At 45.5% G+C, this 12,692-nt stretch overlaps 1 protein-coding gene across 3 annotated transcripts in view; it reads right to left on the reverse strand.

Moving 5' to 3' along the window:
- rbm27 (RNA binding motif protein 27) overlaps positions 1-12,692 on the reverse strand; it is a 186,194-nt gene that overhangs the window by 65,571 nt on the left and 107,931 nt on the right. The window lies entirely within an intron of this gene.

Raw genomic sequence — 12,692 nt, forward strand, 5'->3', positions numbered from 1 at the left:
TGTTTCATATAAAGTATTACCAATTTCTGGAATGACGACTATTCAAGTTTGGAGAGAACACTGAATAAAAATCCCAAATTTCTAATGTTTTATCAAAAGGTTCTGCTTATATGCACAACATAATTTAGCAGATGTTTGGTGAAGAAGAAAAAAAATACATTAAACTTAACCACACCCTAAATAGATGGATGATTAAAAACATGCTTCCCATGTTATATGCAGAGATTAAGTAGTTGTGGTATTTATCTACCTGCAGTGCATAAGAAAAGCACAATACTTACTGCACTGTTTCTATGGAAATCTCTTGTAAACATCTTTCTCATTTCTTTCACTAGAAAAGTGTACTCCTCCCCCCGCCCTCACACCCACCACCACCCCCCCCCCCCTCCCTTGAATCAGTATAACCTCTGATTATCTGTTAGCAATGCCACTGGAGATCAGTTAATATTAGTGCTCACTTCATATTTGTGTCACATTTTCTGCAATACAATTGTCACACACTTTGGTCAAGCTATGTGTCATTACTTCAGTACTCCTAGCTGAACTTCAGTTGCTGCAGCAACAATCTTCTACTGTACTTAACTGTGAATGGCAAAAGAATTATATGACACGATACTCCCAATTTTGACTCCCTGACTTGCATGCCATTCTTATTGCCTACCTAGCTACGCATTCGTTACAATCCTCGCCCCAGGTTCTCCCACCACGTTGTTACTGCCCAATTCAAAGTTGAGGCCTGGGGCTGTCGGTTCCCTTACAACCCCTTCCCGCATTCCAACCCTCTGGCACCACCTGCCCAGTGATCATTGTGGGGCTCATCCTAGCTGTACCACTCCTGTCAGGTTTCTTTTTCTCTCCTGCTGCTCCCTCGGCCACCCATGACTTTTTCGGCCTTGGATTGCGCATTTCTTCCAACAGCCTCCTTCAGGCCTCGAGGGTCCAAACTCCTGTATTCACAGCCCTCGGTTCATCCACTCTGCACTGCCCTGCCCGTCGTGAAGCAAGGGGCTATCAATGATGGGATAAGCATAAATATAAAGGCTACTGCTCATCATGGCCCAAACATTTGACAGATAAAAGAATCTGAACAAAGGGAACTATGAGGGGCGAGTTGGCTACGGTAGATTGGGAAATTGGATTAAAAGATACGACGGCACATAAGCAATGGCAAACAGTTAAACAAACAATTCATAATTCACAACGAACAGCATTCCCTCAAGGTATAAAAAACCCCATGGGAAAACTGGTCCAACTGTGACTAACAAGAGAAGTTAAAGATAGCAATACATTAAAGGAAGAGGCTTATAATGTTGCCAAAAAGAGCAGTAAGCCTGACGACTGGGAGGATTTTAGAATTCAGCAAAGGATGACCAAGAAATTGACAACGAGAGAGAAAAGAGGAGAGAAGTAAACCAGCAAGAGACATTAAAACAGATTGTGAAAGCTGCTACAGGCAGAGGCAGGAGAGATGAAAATGGGGAAAAAGGAAATGGCAGAGACATTAAACAAATACTTTGTATCTGTCTTCACAAAAGACACAAAAAACATTCCGGAAATAGTGGGGAACCAATGGTCAAGTGAGAAGGAGGAACTTAAAGAAATTAGTATTAGTAAAGAAATAGTATTGGAGAAATTAATGGGACTAAAAGCCGACAAATCTCTTGGATCTGATGGCCTCCATACTTGGATTTTAAAAAGGTGGCTAGAGAAATAGTGGATGCATTGGTTTTGATCTTCCAGAATTCACTAGATTTTAGAATGGTTCCCGCGGATTGGAAGGTAACAAATGAACCACCGCTATTTAAGAAAGGATAGAAAACACGGAACAATAGTCCAGTAAGCCTGACATCAGTGGTCAGTGGTAGGGAAAATGCTCGAATCTATTATTAGGGACGTGGTAATAAGAACATAAGAACATAAGAATTAGGAACAGGAGTAGGCCATCTAGCCCCTCGAGCCTGCTCCGCCATTCAAAAAGATCATGGCTGATCTGGCCGTGGACTCAGCTCCACTCACCCGCCCGCTCCCCATAACCCTTAATTTCCTTATTGGTTAAAAATTGATCTATTTGTGATTTGAATACATTCAATGAGCTAGCCTCAACTGCTTCCTTGGGCAGAGAATTCCACAGATTCACAACCCTCTGGGAGAAGAAATTCCTTCTCAACTCGGTTTTAAATTGGCTCCCCCGTATTTTGAGGCTGTGCCCCCTAGTTCTCGTCTCCCCGACCAGTGGAAACAACCTCTCTGCCTCTATCTTGTCTATCCCTTTCATTATTTTAAATGTTTCTATAAGATCACCCCTCATCCTTCTGAACTCCAACGAGTAAAGACCCAGTCTACTCAATCTATCATCATAAGGTAACCCCCTCATCTCCGGAATCAACCTAGTGAATCGTCTCTGTACCCCCTCCAAGGCTAGTATATCCTTCCTTAAGTAAGGTGACCAAAACTGCACGCAGTACTCCAGGTGCGGCCTCACCAATACCCTGTACAGTTGCAGCAGGACCTGCCTGCTTTTGTACTCCATCCCTCTCGCAATGAAGGCCAACATTCTATTCGCCTTCCTGATTACCTGCTGCACCTGCAAACTAACTTTTTTGGATTCCAAAAGAGTTTCATGCACAAGAACCTCCAGGTCCCTCTGCACCACAGCACGTTGTAATTTCTCCCCATTCAAATAATATTCCATTTTACTGTTTTTTTTCCCCAAGGTGGATGACCTCACACTTTCCAACATTGTATTCCATCTGCCAAACCTTAGCCCATTTGCTTGACCTATCTAAATCTCTTTGCAGCCTCTCTCTGTCCTCTACACAACCCGCTTTCCCACTAATCTTTGTGTCATCTGCAAACCGTGTTACACTACACTCTGTCCCCTCTTCCAGGTCATCTATGTATACTGTAAACAGTTGTGGTCCCAGCACCGATCCCTAACCACTAACCACCGATTTCCAACCCGAAAAGGACCCATTTATCCCGACTCTCTGCTTTCTGTTAGCCAGCCAATTCTCGATCCATGCTAATACATTTCCTCTGACTCCGCGTACCTTTATCTTCTGCAGTAACCTTTTGTCTGGCACCTTATCGAATGCCTTTTGGAAATCTAAATACACCACATCCATCGGTACACCTCCATCCACCATGCTCGTTATATCCTCAAAGAATTCCAGTAAATTAGTTAAACATGATTTCCCCTTCATGAATCCATGTTGCGTCTGCTTGATTGCACTATTCCTATCTAGATGTCCCGCTATTTCTTCCTTAATGATAGCTTCAAGCATTTTCCCCACTACAGATGTTAAACTAACCGGCCTACAGTTACCTGCCTTTTGTCTGCCCCCTTTTTTTTTTTTTAAAAACAGAGGCGTTACATAGCTGCTTTCCAATCCGCTGGTACCTCCCCAGAGTCCAGAGAATTTTGGTAGATTATAATGAATGTATCTGCTATAACTTCCGACATCTCTTTTAATACACTGGGATACATTTCATCAGGACCAGGGGACTTGTCTACGTTAAGTCCCATTAGCCTGTCCAGCACTACCTCGCTAGTGATAGCGATTGTCTCAAGGTCCTCCCTTCCCACATTCCCGTGACCAGCAATTTTTGGCATGGTTTTTGTGTCTTCCACTGTGAAGACTGAAGCAAAATAATTGTTTAAGGTCTCAGCCATGTCTCAGCCATTTCCACATTTCCCATTATTAAATCCCCCTTCTCAGTTTCTAAGGGACCAACATTTACTTTAGTAACTCTCTTCCGTTTTATATATCGGTAAAAGCTTTTACTATATGTTTTTATAATCTATATGTTTTCGTAATCTATCTTTCCTTTCTTTATTACTTTCTTAGTCATTCTTTGCTGTCGTTTAAAATTTTTCCAATCTTCTAGTTTCCCACTAACCTTGGCCACCTTATACACATTGGTTTTTAATTTGATACTCTCCTTTATTTCCTTGGTTATCCATGGCTGGTTATCCTTTCTAATACTGCCCTTCTTTTTCACTGGAATATATTTTTGTTGAGCACGATGAAAGAGCTCCTTAAAACTCCTCCACTGTTCCTCAATTGTGCCACCGTTTAGTCTGTGTTCCCAGTCTACTTTAGCTAACTCTGCCCTCATCCCACTGTAGTCCCCTTTGTTTAAGCATAGTACGCTCGTTTGAGACACTACTTCCTCACCCTCAATCTGTATTACAAATTCAACCATACTGTGATCACTCATTCCAAGAGGATCTTTTACTAGGAGATTGTTTATTATTCCTGTCTCATTGCACAGGATCAGATCTAAGATAGCTTGCTCCCTTGTCGTATCTGTAACATACTGTTCTAAGAAACAATCCCGTATGCATTCTCTGAATTCCTCCTCCAGGCTACCCGCGCGATTTGATTTGACCAATCGATATGTAGGTTAAAATCCCCCATGATTACTGCCATTACTTTTTCACATGCCTCCATTATTCCCTTGATTATTGTCCGCCCCACCTTGAAGTTATTATTTGGGGGCCTGTAAACTATGTCCACCAGTGACTTTTTCCCCTTACTATCTCTAATCTCCACTCACTATGATTCAACATTTTGTTCATTAGAGCCAATATCATCTCTCACAACTGCCCTGATATCATCCTTTATTAACAGAGCTACCCCACCTCCTTTCCCTTCTTGTTTATCCTTCCGAATTGTCAGATACTCCTGTATGTTTAATTCCCAGTTTTGGCCACCCTGCAACCACGTTTCTGTAATGGCCACCAAATCATACCCATTTGTAATGATTTGTGCCGTCAACTCATTTACTTTATTTCGAATGCTGCGTGCGTTTAGGTAGAGTGTTTTAATACTAGTTTTTAAACCATGATTTTTAGTTTTGACCCCTCCTGCAGCCCCTTTATGTTCATACATATTGTCCCTTCCTATCACCTTGTGGTTTACACTTACCTCAGTGCTACTCTGCTCTGTTGCCTCCTGCCTTTTGCATTCTTTCTTGGGGTCCTGTTCATCTGCGCTCTCACCCACTCTAACTAGCTCAGAGCCCTCTCCTGAGTTCCGAATACTCCTCGCATTGAGGCACCGAGCTTTCAGGCTTGCCTTTTTGTTACACATTGACCCTTTAGAATTTTGCTGTACAGTGGCCCTTTTTGTTTTTTGCCTTGGGTTTCTCTGCCCTCCACTTTTACTCATCTCCTTTCTGTCTTTTGCTTCTGTCTCCATTTTTGTTTCTCTCTGTCTCCCTGCATTGGTTCCCATCCCCCTGCCATATTAGTTTAATTCCTCCACAACAGCACTAGCAAACACTCCCCCTCGGACATTGGTTCCGGTCCTGCCCAGGTGCAGGCCGTCCGGTTTGTACTGGTCCCACTTCCCCCAGAACCGGTTCCAATGCCCCAGGAATTTGAATCCCTCCCTGCTGCACCACTGCTCAAGCCACATATTCATCTGCGCTATCCTGCGATTCCTACTCTGACTAGCACGTGGCACTGGTAGCAATCCTGAGATTACTACTTTTGAGGTCCTACTTTTTAAATTTAGCTCCTAGCTCCTTAAATTCGTCTCTTAGGACCTCATCCCTTTTTTTTTAACCTATGTCGTTGGTACCAATGTGCACCACGACAACTGGCTGTTCTCCCTCCCTTTTCAGAATGTCCTGCACCCGCTCCGAGACATCCTTGACCCTTGCACCCTTGCACCAGGGAGGCAACATACCATCCTGGAGTTTCGGTTGCAGCCGCAGAAACGCCTATCTATTCCCCTTACAATTGAATCCCCTATCACTATCGCTCTCCCACTCTTTTTCCTGCCGTCCTGTGAACAGAGCCAGCCACGGTGCCATGAACTTGGCTGCTGCTGCCCTCCCCTGATGAGTCATCCCCCTCAACAGTACTCAAAGCAGTGCATCTGTTTTGCAGGGGGATGACCGCAGGGGACCCCTGCACTACCTTCCTTGCACTGCTCTTCCTGCTGGTCTTCCATTCCCTAGCTGGCTGTGGACCCTTCACCTGCGGGTAAGACCAACTCGCTACACGTGCTACTCACGTCATTCTCAGCATCGTGGATGCTCCAGAGTGAATCAACCCTCAGTTCCAATTCCACAACGCGGTCCGTCAGGAGCTGGAGGCGGATACACTTCCTGCACACGTAGTCGTCAGGGACACTAAGTGTCCCCGAGTTCCCACATGGTACAGGAGGAGCATATCACGTGCCCGAGCTCTCCTGCCATGACTTAACCCTTAGATACATTTAATTTGGCGACAACACTGTTAACAGGTTACTTACTGATATAAAAAAGAAAAAGCAAAGCTACTCACCAATCACCAGCCAATCACTTATCCCTTTAGCTGTGACGTCACCTTTTGATTTCTTTCTACTACTTTTTTGCTTTTTAGCACTTAGAAAATCATTATGGGCCCAAGTTTCCACATGATTTGCGCCTGATTTTTAGGAGCAACTGGTGGAGAACGGACTATCTTAGAAATCGCAATTCTCCACATTTTTTTTTCTGCAGTTCTAGTCAGGTAGAACAGTTCTACTTTGGAACAGAATTTTTTCTTCAAAAGGGGGCGTGTCCGGCCACTGACGCCTGATTTGAAAGTTTCCACAGTGAAAACGTACTCCAAACTAAGTTAGAATGGAGCAAGTGAAGATTTTTGAGGAAATGAAAAAACCTGTTCTACACATTAAAAAATCAGGCGCAGGTTACAAATTAGGCGTCCAGAACGAGGTGGGGGGAGGGGGGGGAAGGGAAGTCATTAAATTCTACAATAAATCCTTATTTATACTTCTACAAATATTATACAAATAAATCCAACCTGAATAAACATTTATAAGCAAAGAAAAGATTAAATAAACCATCTTCCTACCTGTGTGAAAGTGCTTCAGGCACGGAGAATGCTGCAGGCGTTCGTTCCCGGGGGGGGGAGGGGGGGGGGGTGAAGGGAACAGCCGTTTCGTTCCCGCGGGGGGGAGGGGGGGAGGGAACAGCCGTTTCGTTCCAGAATTGCGAGTTTTTTTTTAGGCGCCATTTTAGGCGCGAAAAATGGGCGCCCAGCTCGGAGTGGCGCCCGTTTTTTATCGTGTGGAAACTTGGGCCCTATATGTCCGGGCAGAGTCAGCACGGATTTATGAAAGAGAAATCGTGTTTGACAAATCTGTTCAGAGTTTTTTGAGGTTGTAACCAATGTTGCCTTCAATTTTTTTTTTTTTTTTTTTATAAGTGCGCGGCCCCATTAAAGATATTTTAAATATCTAGTAATATGATATTCCACAAATCTAAAATTCATTTTTCAGGGCCAGGGCGGTTGCTCAGCAGTCAATACACCGTTAAAACCCCAATTATACCTATTCCAACAAAGCTCAACTTTTAATAGGGTGTTTCACAGCACAATTCGATCGGAAAAGCTTAAGTTTGTCAGTTCAACTGATTTTACTAGGGGGAGCCATAGTGCAGCCTTTGGCGAAGCATCATCGGCAGTCCCTCGTATTGAGGATAACTTGCTTCCACGCCAAAAAAGGATGAGCTGACAGGTGTTTCAATGAAAGACGTGATATTCCTGGTCCCGAACTGCATATTGAAGGGTGAAAGATGCCTGTGCATGGATTTTTTTTTTTTTTAAATGTGTAGTTGCTGTTGCACACCAGCCACCACATGGGCTTGACAGAGTTTGGTCTTGATCCAGTGGCAAGGATTACCCAAGACTAACTGTAGATCAGCTCTGCTGCACAGACCGAGTGTGCATACATATTGCAGTGTGGGTTGGCCCGTGCTGCCCCTGGGCCAGCAGTGAATGACTGACCACAATATCAGGATATCAGCATTTATCTGCACGTGCTGAATTCTGAAGTTATGGTCAGCTTCAGGAGGGTAATTACGGCGAACGCTGACAGTTGACTGTCATTACAACCGCAAAATCCAGGCCATAGATTAAAATGAAAGGAGGCGTATGATAAATATCAGGCTCATAATACAGCAGAGAACCAAGCTGAATACAGAAAATATGGAGAACTGTCATGCTTCTCCTGTGCTATGTGGGAAGTCAGGGACGCTCCCAGTGTCCCTGACGACTACATGTACAGGAAGTGTATCCGGCTGCAGCACCTGACAGACCGCATTGCGGCTTTGGAGCTGCGGGTGGATTTACTCTGGAGCATCCGCGATGCTGAGGATATCGTGAATAGCACGTTTAGTGAGTTGGCCACACCGCAGGTAAAGGTTACACAGCCAGATAGGGGATGGGTGACCAACAGGAAGAGCAGTGGAAGGAAGGTAGTGCAGGGGTTCCCTGCGGCCATCCCCCTGCAAAACAAATACATCGCTTTGGCTACTGTTGAGGGGGATGACTCATCAGGGGAGAGCAGCAGCAGCCAAGTTCATGACATCGTGGGTGGCTCTGCTGCACAGGAGGGCAGGAAAAAGAGTGGGAGAGCTAGAATAGTAGGGGATTCGATTGTAAGGGGAATAGATAGACATTTCTGCGGCCGCAATCGAGACTCCAGGATGGGGTATGTTGTCTTCCTGGTGCAAGGGTCAAGGATGTTTCGGAGCGGCTGCAGGACATTTTGAAGGGGGAGGATGAACAGCCAGTTGTCGTGGTGCATATAGGTAAAAAAACGGGATGAGGTCCTACAAGATGAATTTAAGGAGCTAGGAGCTAAATTAAAAAATAGGACCTCAAAGGCAGTAATCTCAGGATTGCTACCAGTGCCACGTGCTAGTCAGAGTAGGAATCGCAGGATAGCTCAGATGAATACATGGCTTGAGGAGTGGTACAGAAGGGAGGGATTCAAATTCCTGGGACAGTGGAACTGGTTCTGGGGGAAGGTGGGACCAACTGGACGATCTGCACCTGGGCAGGACTGGAACCAATGTCCGAGGGGGAGTGTTTGCTAGTGCTGTTGAGGAGGGGTTAAACTAATATGGCAGGGGGATGGGAACCTACGCAGGGAGACAGAGGGAAGTAGAATGGGGGCAGAAGCAAAAGATAGAAAGGAGAAAAGTAAAAGTGGAGGGTAGAGAAACCCAAGGCAAAAAGCAAAAAGGACCACATTACGGCAAAATTCTAAAGGGGCAAAGTGTGTTAAAAAGACAAGCCTGAAGGCTCTGTGCCCCAATGCGAGGAGTATTCGTAATAAGGTGGACGAACTAACTGCGCAGATAGCTGTTAATGGATATGATGTAATTGGCATCACGGAGACATGGCTCCAGGGTGACCAAGGCTGGGAACTCAACATCCAGGGGTATTCAACATTCAGGAAGAATAGACAGAAAGGAAAAGGACGTGGGGTGGCGTCGCTGGTCAAAGAGGAAATTAACACAATAGTAAGGAAGGATATTAGCTTGGAGGATGCGGAAAGCTGTATGGGTGGAGCTGCGGAATACCAAAGGGCAGAAAATGCTAGTGGAGTTGTGTACAGACCACCAACAGTAGTAGTGAGGTTGGGGACAGCATCAAACAAGAAATTAGGGACGCGTGCAATAAACGTACAGCAGTTATCATGGGTGAATTAAATCTACATATTGATTGGGCTAACCAAACTGGTAGCAATGTGGTGGAGGAGGATTTCCTGGAGTGTATTAGGGGTGGTTTTCTAAACCAATATGTCGAGGAACCAACTAGAGGGCTGGCCATCCTAGACTGGGTGATGTGTAATGTGAAAGGACTAATTAGCAATCTTGCTGTGCGAGGCCCCTTGGGGAAGAGTGACCATAATATGGTAGAATTCTTTATTAAGGTGGAGAGTGACACAGTTAATTCAGAGACTAGGGTCCTGAACTTAAGGAACGGTAACTTTGATGGTATGAGGCGTGAATTGGCTAGATTAGACTGGCAAATGATACTTAAAGGGTTGACGGTGGATAGGCAATGGCAAACCTTTAAAGATCATATGGACGAACTTCAACTTTTATACATCCCTGTCTGGAGTAAAAATAAAATGGGGAAGGTGGCTCAACCATGGCTAACAAGGGAAATTAAGGATAGTGTTAAATCCAAGGAAGAGGCATACAAATTAGCCAGTAAAAGTAGTAAGCCAGAGGACATAGAAACATAGAAACATAGAAAATAGGTGCAGGAGTAGGCCATTCGGCCCTTCTAGCCTGCACCGCCATTCAATGAGTTCATGGCTGAACATTCAACTTCAGTACCCCATTCCTGCTTTCTCGCCATACCCCTTGATCCCCCTAGCAGTAAGGACCTCATCTAACTCCTTTTTGAATATATTTAGTGAATTGGCCTCAACAACTTTCTGTGGTAGAGAATTCCACAGGTTCACCACTCTCTGGGTGAAGAAGTTCCTCCGCATCTCGGTCCTAAATGGCTTACCCCTTATCCTTAGACTGTGACCCCTGGTTCTGGACTTCCCCAACATTGGGAACATTCTTCCTGCATCTAACCTGTCTAACCCCGTCAGAATTTTATATGTTTCTATGAGGTCCCCTCTCATTCTTCTGAACTCCAGTGAATACAAGCCCAGTTGATCCAGTCTTTCTTGATAGGTCAGTCCCGCCATCCCGGGAATCAGTCTGGTGAACCTTCGCTGCACTCCCTCAATAGCAAGAATGTCCTTCCTCAGGTTAGGAGACCAAAACTGTACACAATACTCCAGGTGTGGCCTCACCAATGCCCTGTACAACTGTAGCAACTGGGACACATTTAGAATACAGCAGAGGACGACAAAGGGTTTAATTAAGAGGGGGAAAATTGAGTACGAGAGGAAGCTTGCCAGAAACATTAAAAATGACTGCAAAAGCTTCTATAGATATGTGAAGAGAAAAAGATTAGTGAAGACATACGTTGGTCCCTTGCAGTCAGATTCAGGTGAATTTATAATGGGGAACAAAGAAAAGGCAGACCAATTGAACAAGTACTTTGGTTCGGTCTTCACAAAAGGAAGACACAAATAACCTTCCCGATGTACTAGGGGTCCAAAGGTCTAGTGAGAAGGAGAAACTGAAGGATATCCTTATTAGGCAGGAAATTGTGTTGGGGAAATTGATGGGATTGAAGGCCGATAATTCCCCGGGGCCTGATGGTCTGCATCCCAGAGTACTTAAGGAAGTGGCCCTAGAAATAGTGGCTGCATTGGTGATCATTTTCCAACAGTCTATCGACTCTGGATAGTTCCTATGAACTGGAGGGTTGGTAATGTAACACCACTTTTTAGAAAAGGAGGGAAGAGAGAAAACGGGTAATTATAGACCAGTTAGCCTGACATCAGTAGTGGGGAAGATGTTGGAATCAATCATTAAGGATGAAATAGCAGCACATTTGGAAAGCAGTGATAGGATTTGGTCCAAGTCAGCAAGGGTAAATCATGATTGACAAATCTTCTGGAATTTTTTGAGGATGTAACTAGTAGAGTGGACAGGGGAGAACCAGTGGATGTGGTGTATTTGGACTTTCAAAAGGCTTTTGACAAGGTCCCACACAAGAGATTGGTGTGCAAAATCAAAGCACATGTATTTGGGGTAATGTACTGATGTGGATAGAGAACTGGTTGGCAGACAGGAAGCAGAGAGTCGGGATAAAGGGGTCTTTTTCAGAATGGCAAGCAGTGACTAGTGGAGTGCCGCAGGGCTCAGTGCTGGGACCCCAGCTCTTTACAATATATATTAATGATCTAGATGATGGAATTGAGTGTAATATCTCCAAGTTTGCAGATAACACTAAACTGGCTGGCGGTGTGAGCTGTGAGGAGGATGCTAAGAGGCTGCAGGGTGACTTGGACACGTTAGGCGAATGGGCAAATGCATGGCAGATGCAGTATAACGTGGATAAATGTGAGGTTATCCACTTTGGGGGAAAAAACACGAAGGCAGAATATTATCTGAATGGCGCAGATTAGGAAAAGGGGAGGTGCAGCGAGACCTAGGTGTCATGATTCATCAGTCACTGAAGGTTGGCATGCAGGTACAGCAGGCGGTGAAGGCAGCAAATGGTATGTTGGTCTTCATAGTAAGGGGATTTGCGTATAGGAACAGGGAAGTGTTGTGTGTGTGTGGGGTGGGAGGGGTGGGAGGTGGGGGGTGCGTGTGGGAGGGAGGGCGGGTGCATGCGGGAGGGAGGGGGGTGGGGAGGGGAGGCTGAAAGGAGGCACCCCTGCTCTCTCCTCCGACCTTTCGATCATTTCGAGTGCCCCCCAACCCACGCTCCTCCATCCCTTGCCACGCTCCCCCTCCTTCCAACCCTTGCCATGCTCCCCCTCCCTCCAACTCTTGCCACGCCCCTCCTCCCTCCAAACCTTGCCACGCTCCTCCCTCACCGATCACCTCCCCAGTGCCCCACTCTCCTCCATTCCTCCCCGGTACCCACACCATTCGAACACAGACTGGGGGAAAAACGCCCTGCTGAGCCATTGTGCAGGCGCACATGCTCCAACGCGCCTGCGCAACACTGCCAAGGCGGCCGATTCCCTTGTCCCGCCCCCCTGCAGGCTGCGATCGTCTTGCTCCGCCCCAGGGACTCTACGCTGCGTCATGCCACGCTCCAGGAGGACCGGAGAATTGCTCAAAAAGATTTCAGCGCACTTGGGCCTATAGTTTCTATGAAATAAGAGGGGCTAAGAGCATGTACAAGAATAGATTAGCTTGTAATACAAAACTGAACGCAAAAGTCTTTTATAAACATGTAAATAGTAAAAGAGCGGTCAAAAGAACGGTGTGGCCAATTAGGGATCAAAAAGGAGGCATAGCGCATGGCTGAGGTA

Source organism: Pristiophorus japonicus, chromosome 4 (genome assembly GCF_044704955.1).
Source record: "Pristiophorus japonicus isolate sPriJap1 chromosome 4, sPriJap1.hap1, whole genome shotgun sequence".
NCBI classification, from domain to species: Eukaryota; Metazoa; Chordata; class Chondrichthyes; family Pristiophoridae; genus Pristiophorus; species Pristiophorus japonicus.